The sequence below is a fragment of the Palaemon carinicauda genome, unplaced genomic scaffold, assembly GCF_036898095.1.
Source record: "Palaemon carinicauda isolate YSFRI2023 unplaced genomic scaffold, ASM3689809v2 scaffold1057, whole genome shotgun sequence".
NCBI lineage: Eukaryota > Metazoa > Arthropoda > Malacostraca > Decapoda > Palaemonidae > Palaemon > Palaemon carinicauda.
This window is the reverse complement of record NW_027168546.1, coordinates 2,501-17,500: the sequence shown is the minus strand read 5'-3', so window position 1 is coordinate 17,500 and position 15,000 is coordinate 2,501. Positions and strand designations below refer to the sequence as shown.

The 15,000-nt window shown below is 27.6% G+C and overlaps 1 pseudogene; it reads right to left on the bottom strand.

Moving 5' to 3' along the window:
* Positions 1-13,589: 13,589 nt before the first annotated feature.
* On the bottom strand, positions 13,590-14,269 carry LOC137635241 (proliferating cell nuclear antigen-like; annotated as a pseudogene).
* Between the last annotated feature and the right edge of the window lie 731 nt (positions 14,270-15,000).

Sequence of the window (15,000 nt, the reverse complement as noted above, 5' to 3'; positions counted from 1 at the left end):
TTGAGTTACTGTGGCTTTACCAAAATTAATGTCTATAGCTAAGATTATCCTTGTAAATGGGTTAGTTTCTAAATAAACATCCAACTCACTTTCGCGTCTACGAATCAAATGTTGATTTCACACTTAGATTTATGACAGATGCTCAGATGTCTTGTTGTTGTTTGATCGAGTTACACATTGGTGAGTGGGAAATAAAAAGATAATGAGACAAATTTTAAAAATACTACTTATCAATTAGAGGTTAACGTTTTTGAATTGGAAAAAATAATTATTTATGAACCCGAAGGAGAATGGGCGTCTATTGCCCCACTCAGAATATTATCTTTTGATATTGAGTGTAGAGGAAGACGAGGAATATTTCCAGAACCCGAAATAGATCCGGTCATACAAATTGGAAATGTTGTTATGCGGCATGGAGAGAATGAGCCATTCATAAGGGTTATTTTTACTTTGAATAGTTGTGCTCCCATTGTGGGCTCTAAACTTTTTTCATTTCAAAAGAAAAAGAAATGTTAGAAAATTTTTCAAAAATCATATTGTTTATTGACCCTGATATTATTACTGGATATAATATTAATAATTTTGATTTACCATATTTAATTAATCGTGCTATGCATTTAAACATGCCAGCATTTGCTCATTTAGGAAGGGTAAAAGGAATAAAATCTGCAATATTAGGTATCACAACCCAGAACAAACAAATGGGAAAAAGAAATATCAAAACCATTAACATAGATGGACTGTGTTTAATGGACTTTTAACAATAATACTAAAAGAACAAAAACTTCGGTCATATTCTTTAAATTCTGTATCTTATCATTTTCTTAACGAACAAATAGAAGATGTTCATCATTCTATAATTTCTGAATTACAAAATGGTAATGATCAGACTAGAAAAAGACTGGCAGAATATTGTTTAAAAGATTCTATTTTTCCTTCAAAATTATTGAATAAATTGATGTGTGTAGTCAATTATATAGAAATGGCACGCGTAACAGGTATTCCTTTATCATATGTTATAAATAGAGGACAACAGATTAAAATTTGTTCCCAAATATTAAGAAAAGCTAAAGAACAGAATTTAGTATTACCGGTGTTTGATAAAAAGGAGAGTTTTGAATATGAAGGAGCTACAGTTATTGAACCAAAAAGAGGATATTATAACGTTCCAATCGTTACTTTAGACTTTGTATCATTATATCCATCGATAATGATAGCACATAATCTGTGTTATACAACCTTTATTGATAAAAGATATTTTAATCAAATGACTCTGGAAACTGATGATTATATCATTACACCTAATTATTATTTTGTAAAATGTCATAAACGTAAGGGATTAATTCCAGAAATTTTAGAATCCTTTTTAATTGCTCGTAAAAGGGCAAAAACTGCACTAAAAACGAAAAAGATCCATGGAAAAAGAAAGTCTTTGATGGTAGACAATTAGCATATAAAATATTGGCTAATTCTGTTTAAGGTTTTACAGATGCACAATTTGGTAAATTGCCATGTTTAGATATATCACAAAGTGTTACAGCATTTGGAAGAACGATGATTTCTCTCACTAAAAAAAAGATTGCAGAAAAATATAACAATGCTATAGTTATATATGGTGATACTGATTCTGTTATGATTAATTTTGGTGTTGAAACTTTAGAAGAGGCCATAAATTTGGGCAAGAATGTGGCAAATCACGTGACTCGGTCTTTTACCAAGCCAATCAAACTTGATTTTGAAAAAATATATTTCCCTTACTTGCTTATTAATAAAAAAAGATATGCTGGTCTTTATTATATAAATGCTAATACTTATGATAAAATATATTGCATAGGACTAGAAACAATTCGTAGAGATAATTGCCCACTCGTGGCTAAGGTTATAAATACTTGTCTGAAAAAAAATTAATTGATAGAAACCCAACAGAAGCCCTTGCTTTTGTCAAACAAACTATATCAAAATTACTTTGTAATAAGATTGACATTTCTCAATTAGTTATTACAAAGGAATTAACTAAAAAGGCAGAGGAAAATAAAGGGAAACAAATTCATAATGAACTAGCCATCAAATTAAGAAAGAGAGATGCTGGTAATGCTCCAAAACTTGGCGATAGAATTCCATACGTTATTATATGTGGATTAAAAAAAAGTCCTATTTATGAAAGGGCCAAAGATCCAATATATGTATTAGAAAATGGTATTCCATTAGGTTATGATTATTATTTAAAACATCAATTAAGTAAGCCATTTATTAGAATATTTGAACCTATTCTTGGAGATAAAACTGAATCCCATAAATATGGATGGGAGAGCATACACAAAAACAGAGTATACCAATAAGTAAAGTAGGACCATTAAGCCAATTTTTTCGAATACATCCAACTTGTATAAATTGTAAAATTCCTTTATTAAAAAGAAAAAGAATGCCCGATGATGTAGAACATTACGCTTTATGTAATGATTGTAAAGTACATGAAATAGATTTGTTTACACATCATATAGAAAAATTAGCTACACTTGAAAAAAAAATCAATCAACTTTGGACTGAATGTCAAAGGTGTCAAGGATCATTATGTAGTTATCGTGACTGTCCTATTTTTTATATGCATAAAAAGACGGAAATAGATTTTCTTGGACAAAAAAAACAAAATATCGATCGTTTTGGCTAGCCATAATAGGTTATAAATATTATTATTATCACCAAAAAAAGATTTTATATAAATGGTAAGGTTCTCGGTATTATATAGTGTATATAGTCATATTACCACATACCCAGAAGAAATAATCATAATGATAATAATAATGGAGAAAAACACTCTCAAAGTCAGCTTCAAGTTAATTTCAGAAAATGGTAAATGTCCTACTAAAGGATCAAAGGGGGCGGCTTGTTATGACTTATATAGTGCTCAAAATGAGAATATTCCTGCCATTGATACTGGTATATGTATGAAATTTCCTTCCAAAATACACGGAGAGATTAAATCTAGATTAGGTATAGCTTTGAAAAATTATGTAGATGTTGTTGCAGGAGTAATAGATTCGGATTATACTGGAACTATAAAAATAGTGTTACATAATTCTCATTCAAATAATTAATTTAAAATAAATATTGGGGATAGAATTGCCCAAATGAAGTTTTTTTCGGGAATTGATATCTCTTTGGTTGAAAGCAATAAAAATGAAAACTGGGAAATGAAATCTTGTAGGGGCAATAAAGGATTTGGATCTTCTGGTAAATAAATGAAAAAAAAAAATAATGTCTTTCTGGTATTTTTGTATTTTATATAATCAATCAAGTATATAAGTAATAATGAATAAAAGTATCATACTGAATTCTTTAACTTTTTCTTATATACATATACTATTACAATAAAATTAGTTACAAATAAGTAACATGAAAAAGTTAGGTAAAAATAAAAACAAAAACATTGGAAAACAAATTAAGAGATTATTTGGAATGGGGAATTGTAGAATCAAAATCTTATTGGTGTTGATGATTTATCAATTACCCCAAAAGATTTTGCTCATATTTTTGCAAATGAATGTATAAACATTAAGGAAAATTCATATTTTTCAACCATTATTAAATCATGCATTCATAGAATAATGGAAAATAATATTATAGAATCAGTTTACATAAAAAAGTAATGAATAACACAAATGAAAACGAAAATGAAGTTGAAGAGTCAAAAAAAATTTTAATGATATTCTTACAGAGGAAGATTATTATAAAAATCAAGCTTTTGGCAATGATAATATTGGGTTAAAATTATCCGAATATGAGTAGCAGTTATTAAAAAAAAAAATTTAGTAAAGAAGAAATTGAAAATTATATACAAACAATTTTACCCAAGTGGGGGATGATAAAAAACAGAGAAAATTTTGTACAAAAATATGTTTTTGGGCTCAAGCCATGTCGTCCTGTTAAAAGTTCCTAAGGTAGCTTCAAAAGGATATATTATATACTACAGTGATATTCCCAGAGAATTAACCTTCAGTTTCCAGAATTCTAACTCCTGGAGCGAATATCCTTAAAATTTTCTCAAGGATATCGCATAATATCAGAGGACGCATTCTTGACACGTCACATAGCAATCTGTACCCCGAATAGCGTTAACGCTTCGAGGGGGACGTGGCAAAAGAATAGAAGGGGGCCGTAACAAGGTTACCCCCGTTCCCGTACTACTATTGACCACCACCCCAGTGCCATTCCCAGGATGGCGGACATTCCTTGTAGCATTGAGCGTGGTGCTACAGATACAGTACGTCAGGGAGGAACTGTGAAGATCTTTTCTTTTAAGAAAGAAGGGTGGGTCCATCAGGACGACATGGCGATCTCACCCAAAAATAGATTTTTCGCTTTGCTCAAAATCCGTTTTTTGGGATCAAGCCATGTCGTCCTGATGGAAGTATACAAGAGCATTAATGTATCTGTGGATTTTCATCAGTGCCCTAAACTTGGGACAACCTTCCTATGATCATTTGGATTAATCGAGACAAATGACGTTACCGTTATCCGTCATTATCACTAATCATCTCCAATGTTAGTGCTTCCTGCCCCCTACAGGGAAGAGTCATTCTAGACGGTAGAAAGGGGTGTCTCAAGGTAATCATGTATTGTATGGAAAAAAATAAGAATTCACCAGATGAACAAACTGTCTCGTAGTTTGCGAAAATTACCAAATACTTCACAGTGTTTCTTAATTCCATTGTTTGTGAGCATACAAATATATAAAAGTACATACTCTGGACTATAATCATGCAATTGTCGGGCTAGTTAGGATGCAATTACATTCTAATAGACGTTTATTAGTAAGTAAAACGAATGTAGCATGAAATAGATTCTCAAATAATCAAACATTTTAATATACCAGAAACTTGTACAATCCAAGGAGCATCAAGAAATATTATTATACAAAACATTATTATTACAACGATATTATTAGTCAAGAATGAATCTATATTATATGAATTGTTAGCAATTTATCGGCCAATAATATTACTTGGCAATAGCATTTTTAATGAAGGGGGGATAAGGATAATAAAATAATTACAACCAACAAAAATAATAATAATCGAAGCAAACAAAATAATAAAACTGGAACTATTAATAATAATATAAATAATGGTAAATTGGTAATTTGGGATGAATTTAGATGGAAAAAATATTCAATATCATCTCTCTCTGCTGCTTCTATACCGCTCCATATACCAGAATTATATTATATTGCTAACATACGAAGTCATATATCAAATTTCATTACCATAAAAAAGAGTATAATGAAAACTTGGAGAAGAAAGAAAAGGAATAATAATAATAATAATAATAATAATAATAATAATAATAATAATAATAATAATAATAATAATAATAATAATAATAATAATAATAGTAATAATAATAATAATAAATTGAATATAGAATTATTGACGAAAGAAGAAAGTAAAAAATTCTCTAATCATATTCATTGTACAATCAATAAAAATACTGGATCTAAAATAAATCAAATTATAAGCAAAATTGAAGCTTTTTGGAATGGAAGTAAAATATATAGCTTACCACCAACATTTCTCAAACTTTTTGAAGACAGATACATTTTAACTGTATTAAGTCTAAATGAGAGCAATTCTTTGGTTCTCTTAAAACCAATACCTATGTACTATATAGATGAAGAAAAAAATAATTTTTCAATCAGTTACAGTAATTATCTGAAAAATAATTCAAATGGTTATGAAAATGGGGAGAAAGAGCAAGGCATAGATGATAATTCAAAAGACGTAATGGAACATATTACCAAATGTAAACTTTTGCATAAACAATTTTTTCTTATTGTTCAGAATGTCATAAGCAGTATATCAGAAAAAGAAAAAATTGAAAATTAAGAAAGGCTAAAAAATTTTCACGATGAAAGAAAATCCATCGATAATCATTCACAAACCGAATGTTCTTCAATTCAAGATAAAATTAAACAAAGCATGGTACATGGTCATTTTTTTGGTGATGGGGAAAATATTTTATGTTCATCAGAAATTTTGATGGCCAAAAAAAGAAAATTTGCAAATATGTCTAAAAGAAAATTGCATTTATATTTAACAAACGAATTGTGTAAAAAAAAGAAACTATGGGGTTAATTAAACTAACCAAATATTTTATTTTGAAACAAATAGCTAATAGTTATAGTGACATGATGGATATTGTAAAACTATTACCCGAAAACGAAAGCATTGATATTCTAAAAATGATAGATATTTATCAGAAAACTCCTCCACAAGAAAAAAAAAAACATTGCAATATCGTATAAAGACTTTAGCTATTTGTTATGAGCGTATATCAAAAATACATCCAAGTGGATCCAGTTTTCTTAAAGATATTCCCACAGATTCTATGAATATTGTAGAATGTAATTGCTGTTTAACTTTTACTTGTATTTCATTATTACAAACATTTAGTTATGATATATCGTCCTTGATATATGTATCAAAACTGATATTGCGGGCTATTTGTCATGATGTTAGTTTAAAAAACAAACACCTTAATTTTTTTCTAGGAGAAACTAATTCAGGAAAAACTACATTTTCAAACCAAGTATTATCTGTTCTTGGTAATCATGCTGGCATTTTATCGTCACGTACTATGAATCATTCTTCAACAATAGATCGATATCACGACCTATCCAAAAGCTCAAATTTTGCAAATTTTTGGTATATGAATGAAATTACCAATAAACCATTTAATAGACAATTGATTAATCAAATAACTGGTAGTTCTCGTTTAATTATTTGATCAAATTATGAATCAGGTAATAACGTTAAACTCGCATCGACTATGTTAATATTTGGTAACAATAAACCTCAATTCTCAGAGCAATGTTCAGCTTTATTATCAAGATTAAGATTCATGTCTTTTTGTTCTCGATTTGATTCTACTCTTCCTGTGAATTTGAAAATGGCTCATTTCCCTAAACTTTCATCGTATAATGATTATGATAATAAATTCCAAGTTGGAATGGCTGCATTATTTTTACACGCTACATATCACTGTACAATAAATTCTCCGTTATATTTATATGACTCCTTATTTGTTGGCGAATTGAAAATAACTCAGAATATACAAAAATCCACAGATATGTATTCACCCGTGACAGATATAGTTCATTTCATAATCAGTTCTTGTATTTTAGAAGATGACCCCGAATATCTAATCACCCATAAACGTATATCTTATCTACTATTATATTAGAATATACTTAAGTATTTAAATATATCATCTGTATCAGATGCAATAACATTTTTATCAAAACACTATCATACATCTCTTATTGATGATAGACTATTAATTTGTGATGATATATACAAAGACGGTTTAGAAATTCACAAAACCGCTGTTTTTCATGGACTTAAGGAAAAAGATACTACGATAAATGATGAAAAGATTTCTGGTATAAATAAGAGAAGAATTAATAATAATGATAGTACAACTGCGATATATGAAAATGAATTCAAACGAAAAAAAAACATATGTAGTTAAAAAGTGGAAGATCAGTTGGGGTTGTCGCCCCCACCACCTTCTTTATCACAAGTCGATGAAATAGATATCATTCCAATATTTCATCCTTACATTCAAAATAATAGTTATCCTTATATGAATACAATAAATTCAAGAGATATAAACCACGTTTTTCAAAATACAATAGCTACTTCAATTCCTACATTAAATTATGAAATTAATGATGAAATTCCTTCAAATCCAAATTCAACGACAGAAATGCAACAACAACAAGATATTATGATGGATGATAGTATAAATTTTAATAGAAGTTTCTTGTCCTCATCTCAACCAACCGCTCAAAATAATACTGATAAAATGAAATTTATTAATCCTGATACGATACAATCTTTATTGGTATCAATTAATGGATTATTAGACACCATGGATATTCCTTCACCTCCAGTATTCATTCCTCCTACTACTGATGATATAAAAGTTAAAAGAGAGATTGAAAAGGTTTTACCTTTTGGATTTAGTTAGATGTCTTGATATACAATGGAAAAATATAAATAATAACACTACAACATTATCATATATATATATATATATATATATATATATATATATATATATATATATATATATATATATATATATATATATATATATATATATATATATATATATATATATATGAACATGTATATATATATATATATATATATATATATATATATATATGAACATGTATATATATATATATATATATATATATATATATATATATGAATATGTATATATATATATATATATATATATGTGGTCTTTCTATAAGGATAATGAAAATAATTCGAAGTTTTTTTTTAATTATATTCATTTTTTAACAGATCTTATGCACTTGAGTTTTTCAAAAGCATCACTGTCCCTTGTAGCATATATATGTATTTTGTACAAAGTATCTGTATTATCATCTGGTTCATAACATACATTCTTAAATTTTTGACCAGTCTTTCCACCTAAAGCATAATTCAGTTTTTGAAGCAATAATACTATTTCCTTGATCTACTTCATCTAAACAAGAATCTGTTGAAACTTCTAATGATTCCATATGTGAAGTTGTACAACTACCGGCTGATATATTGAACACCAATATAGCGGTAGGATTCCATTTCTCCATGGGATCGTCATTATTAATTGTTTCTCTATGTTGGGAATTTTCACTTGTTTTAATTTGTAACTGATTATCATCAGAAATTAGTCTGGAAAGCATAAACGATGCGGTTTTTATAGTTAATAGCTGGTCATCGCCTGTTAATCCAGCATATTCTTTGATCTGAATATCTGTATCTCTGTTAGACATGATATTATTTATAAAAAGATGATAATCTAGAAAATTATTTGGGGGAATATTTTCATAAAGCAGAAACAATTGTAAATCTTGGGGAATGGATAGATTAGGTTTATGATACTTTCTGATCAATTTCATTCCCTTTATACAAATATCTTTATAATCCATTGCAAAGTAAACATCTCGATTTTCTCTTGCATCGGTTAACTGTAAACCCATATATTTCTTATTGTTGTGTGTAATAAATTGATCCATTGTTGATTGCTATTAAAATGGGCAAATGAAGTAATAGTAGTAGGAGAATACCCTAAGTCGTGTTCTATTTTACTCCCAAACAACAGCGTTGGCCTCTTTATATATTGCTGTTTTCATAAAAAAAAATATATTTTTTTCCATTTTTATCATCAATAATAATAAATAACTTCCACAAAAAAAATATAACCAACTAACTTTTTTTTCATAACGCTATTATGTCACATCATAAAAATGTGTTAGAATTTAAAAGGTTTGTTTCATATGATGGCATAATTGTAATAGATAAAGATATAATAATCAAAAATAAGGAAAAAAAATTATTGACAGTAGGTCTTCAATATGATAAAAAAAAATAATATATTTTTAGATGCCGACAATAATGTATATAGATTATCTAAAATATTGGCGAATGAAATAAATAAAAATAATGTGTAATTATGTATGATATAAAAAATGTTTCTTAAAAAAATATTTTGTGTCATTCTTAGCCAACAAACTAATTAACATCAAAATAACGATAGTGGTCTTACATTTTTCAAACTATCCAATAGCCATATAAACAGAAAAGTATAATAGTAAAAGCTAAAGTCGGTGGGTATAATGTATACATAAAAATATTTTCTTGCTGTATCTACAGACGAGAACAAGGGAAAAAAAGGAGCTATCGTTATACTGTGTACATTTATTTGTTTGTTCTTTTAAAGAAGAAGAAGGAGTTGTGATAGTGGCAAGTAATATATATTATATGTGCGATTGTTTTTTTGTTGTTTTTGTTTTTACCTTTTAATATAACCCATATTCTTTATTTCTTATTTATTTGTTAGGATATTTCTAACTGAAGTTAATTATACCTAAGCCTTCAGTTATTTAATATATAACTTCATAAATTAAATTATTCTCGTTATATTTTTTACATTTATGTGGAATATTAGGTATGAAAAAATATTCTGGTGTTCTACTTCCATTTTTACAATATGAAATATATTCTTCCACATTTAATAATGCTCTATGCAATTTTGTTTTTTGTGCTTACGATTATTTTTTTCTTATAGAAGGTATTAGAGTCAACTAATACAATATCTTGTTCCAATTTATAAAGTGCTTTTTTGTCTATAAGATAGGGTGGTAGATAATGAATAAATTGAATATGAAATCAAAGGATTCATGTTTCTTTCTCAATTCATTTATTTTTTTTACAAGTTTTTCGGGAGTATCGATAAAGTAATTATTCAAATTTAAACTTATACTGGGATCGGGGCAGTTTTTTAATATCTCAATCATATCGGTGTTAGTTAGTTTTATAAATATCTTTAGTTTTTGACAGTTAATTAATCCATTCTTAAAAAAACAAATATTTCTATTTCTGCATGGCGTAATAAGTTCACCCAAAGCTGATATGGGATTACTTAAATCAATACCATGTTGTGAAATGGACATATTAAATTTGTTGTATAATTCACGCATGGGATTTTCTACAAACCAATAAAGTATTTTTTCATAATAATTATTTGTAGTTTCATTAGGACATACAAGTGCAAGAAGGACTTCCTGGGGTGAAACGGCCCCAAAAAGTTTGGGTATGTTAATTATCGATGAAGATCGATGGATATGAGGCTTCATTTCTATTAATTCTATTCTAATAAAATGATGGTCATTCTCGACATTTGGAAATACAGTCTCTTCGCATAGTATGTATTTTCTTTTTATGTTTTGTAGTTGGTTCAAATTTTTATTCAACCCGTGAATTTTATAATCTTCCCAAATGGGATACATTATTATGTTTTTTATATCTAAACAAGTGAACAAATATTGGTAGGTAGATATTCCTTCTACCAGATAAAAAAGAATTCATATACATATATCACATTATTATTCACTGAATATACAGAACAATATATTCTATTTTATTCTATTATCACTTTTTGGATATAGATAGTTTATTTATATATTGCACACAATCATTGTTTTAATAATTTAACTACGTTGACATTTTCCTCCCTTTCTAGGATTCTATAGATTTTATCTGAACAAATTTCAACCAAGGCCGAATGGAAAATTTTTTAAATATTCTGAGCCATAAACAATTCATTATTAGGAATACTACCACCACAACCAAACAATGATGGTAATAGTACAGCATTATAGTGGTTGTTTGTAAATTTTATATATACCGGATTGGGTTTCTTATCAACTTTTATGTATATTTTATATTAATGTTTATCATTTATTTTCATACACTCGGTCAATTTTTATGGTAATAATAGAAAAGATGATAGTCGTGAGTATTTTATTTTTTCTAGGTATAAAATATTTTTTTTTTTCTTTTGTGAATTTTGTTGTTGAAATTTCAAGGGTTGTAATAATACTTCTTTATTTTTTCTGGTATTGTAATGTCATCTTTTTTCTCTCTATAGACATGCCTGAAATTTTGGTATTTAAAATATTTAATTCATGCTGATATTGGAATAATCGTTCCCGTCTTTCCACCAAAATCTTTTCCATTTTCATTTTATACCTATAATATTCATCCATTTCTAGTTCTTCTGTCATATTGATATAATAACCTTCTTCATTTCTCATTTCATTGCTATTATATCCTTTGTCTGAAGTTTCACTTGCAAATCCCTTGTCCTCATTATTAATGTTGGCTAAATCCATCCTTAGAACAAATGGTTAGCTTTGCCAAATACTTTCCCTTTTTTTACTTAGATTTAATTCAAATAACATTATCCAATTATAATCTTCATTTCATAGAAATAGGAAGTCATTTATTTACACCAATATTATTTATATGTGAGATTTTGTTTTGTTTTCACCTTTTAATATAACCCATATTCTTTATTTTTTATTTATTTGTGAGGATATTACTAACTTCTATGCAATTTGTTTTTTTGTGATTACGATTGTTTGTTTGATAAAAGCAATTAGAGTCAACTAATACAATATCTTGTGTCAATTTATAAACTGCATTATTGTCTATTAGATAGGATGGTAGATAATGAATGAAAGGCTATATGAAATCAAAGGATTTGTGTTTTTTTCTCAATTCATTTATTTTCATATATACTGGAATAGGCTTCTTCTCAACTCTTATATATATTTTGTTTAGATGTTTATTATTTATTTTCATACACTCGGCCAATTTTTCATGGTAATAATTGAAAATATGATATCCACGAGTTTCAAGAGTTGTAATATACTTCTTTGTTTTCTCTTGTATTGTAATGACACCTTTTTGCTCTATATAGACATACCTGAAATTTTGATGTTTTAAATATCTAGTTCATGATGATATTAGAATAATCGTTCCCGTCTTTCCACCAATATCTCTTCCATTCTCATTCTATACTTATAACAATCATCGATTTCTTGTTCTTCTGTCGTATTGATATTATAACCCTCTTCGTTTCTCGTTTCATCGATATTATATCCTTCATCTGAAGTATCACTTGTAAATTTCTCGTCATCATCAGGAAGATATTTATTTACATCGATATCATCATATTTCTTTAAAAAACCATAGTGTTCGTAAGAAGGTATTTTAAATAGTGCATTATAAAAAAAAACATTTTATCAGGAATGTTATAGGGGTGTCCAATTTTATCTACAAACTCAATATACAACAGCATGTGTTGCTGCTTTTTATCAATTCTTATATATGTTCTACATGGATAATATTGATTTTGATTAACAGCACCACCTATATATCCATACAACAGGTCTATTTATCCTGATAATATTTCAAAATGTTTGTATGATAAAAAGTTTTATTGTTTATTGGGTATCATTTCTTTTTTATAAGACATTTGATTTGTACACTGAAAAAGTATTTTTTGATGAACGTGATATTCTTCTGCAACATCATCATTAGTGTTATTATTATCGATATTGTTTTTGTTAGTTTTTTCTTTTCCTTTATAAATTTGCTTAAAATTTGGATGAGTAAAGATATTTTTTGGATAATAACCATTAAATATTTCTACTATATCATCTCCTTCTTGGTCTTGGTCATTGCACTTCAACATGTTCATATCTTCTGTTTATTTTTTTTCAAATTGATCTATCTTTATTTGTTTGTAATTATTAATTATTTCTTATTTTGTCATTTTCAATTTTCTTATTTCCCGCAGTCATATGTTCCAGGCGTCCCTTCTTATAAATGTAATAGAATTAACAAAAAAAATATGAGATATAAATGCTAACTAACTTAACAGTTATTAACAGCGATTAATCGGTCCGTTATTGAAATTTAATACATAACAAAAGCTACAAAGAAATATAGGAAAACTAAATTATTTTATATTTAAAACTCAATAATCTATATATAGAAATACTTTAATAAAATTATTATTAATATACAAATAAATTTACTGGACAAACACTTATAAAAAATCAAACACTAAATCGGAACAAAACATAACCATACTAATACAATGTGGTAATAAAAATAATAATAATTGTTAAAGCAATTTACAAAATAGTGTTAATTAAAAAATATTTAGCTATTCTTCCCTTCCTCGAATTTAGGAGCCAAAAAATAGCGAATGTTGCCAATATCTTCAATACTATATTCCACAAGAAGAGGCATATTAGGGGATATGAAAAAAGATACCCTGGGAGAAAAAGCAGTGGCCTTGGTAAACAAGTTAAGGTATCTACACGAAAAGGTCAACTTGATGGGTTCTTGCATCTCAACTTCTACAGCTTTTTCCTTGTTATCTACACTGGACGTTTTTGCAAATTTTATGTTTGCAGTGCCAATATCACCAGCGGTTGAGAACTTCACACCATCTTTGATGCAAGCTATGTCTATGCAATCTCCAATTTGACTAATATCTCTGCAGATAAGGGAAAATTCATTTGATGGCATTTTGTTTATGCAATTGTAGTCAATATCATGAATATTTATATATTCTTGATCTAAATTCCTTAATTTCATTACATAATGCATATATTTATTCCCATAACTAGATTGCGGTCGCATTTGTATTTATCAAAACCTTCAGCGAGTAAATTAAGAGATACAATAGAAACATGGCCTGTATCAATGGCCTGTAGTTGAATACTAGAATACTAGAATACTAGAATCTGTACCCATGTTGCCTCATTTGACAATTCCTTGATGGCATTAATGGCTTTATTGAGAATGCTGCTTTGAACGAGGCAGGCTTCAAACATTTTAAGGATTTTGTGTGAATATCAACGTAAAATAACACTTAGAAATATACATTAGTCAAATAAATATTAGCAATACCATAATTATAAATTATCATAAATATAAATTAGGAAATATATATATATATATATATATATATATATATATATATATATATATATATATATATATATATATATATATATATATATATATATATATATAAAAGCTAAAGAAAATAGCCTTAACAATTCCTTATTTTTTTATGTTTATGTGAAAATTCCCAAAATACCTATTCTTCCAGACTTAGTATCGTGAATACTGTAAACAAAAGGTTTATTCAAATTCAAAGTCAAATAATAATTAGGTCCACCATCCATACAGCAAGCATTTGCTTGCGCGTCCATTTCAGTTCCATCTTCATTATTGTTAATATAAATACAAGTTTCAATAATGGTATGAACAGGTCGTGACTGCGTCTTCTTGTTTTCTCTTAAAATTCCTCGCAAATCGGCATTTTGTACCAATGGAGCTAATTTTGGTATTCCTATAAAAGTGTCTTTTAGTGTAAAACTGTTATTAGTATGAGATTTTGGCATTGATATATGCGTAAAGTTTACTTTTTGGTTCTTTTTCTTCAGTTTTTCATGAATATGGTTTTTATTATACTTAGTAATCACTTGATTTAATAATTCATGTTTAGAACAAATCATATCTGGTAAAATGACTATCATACTCATATCATTATTTTTAT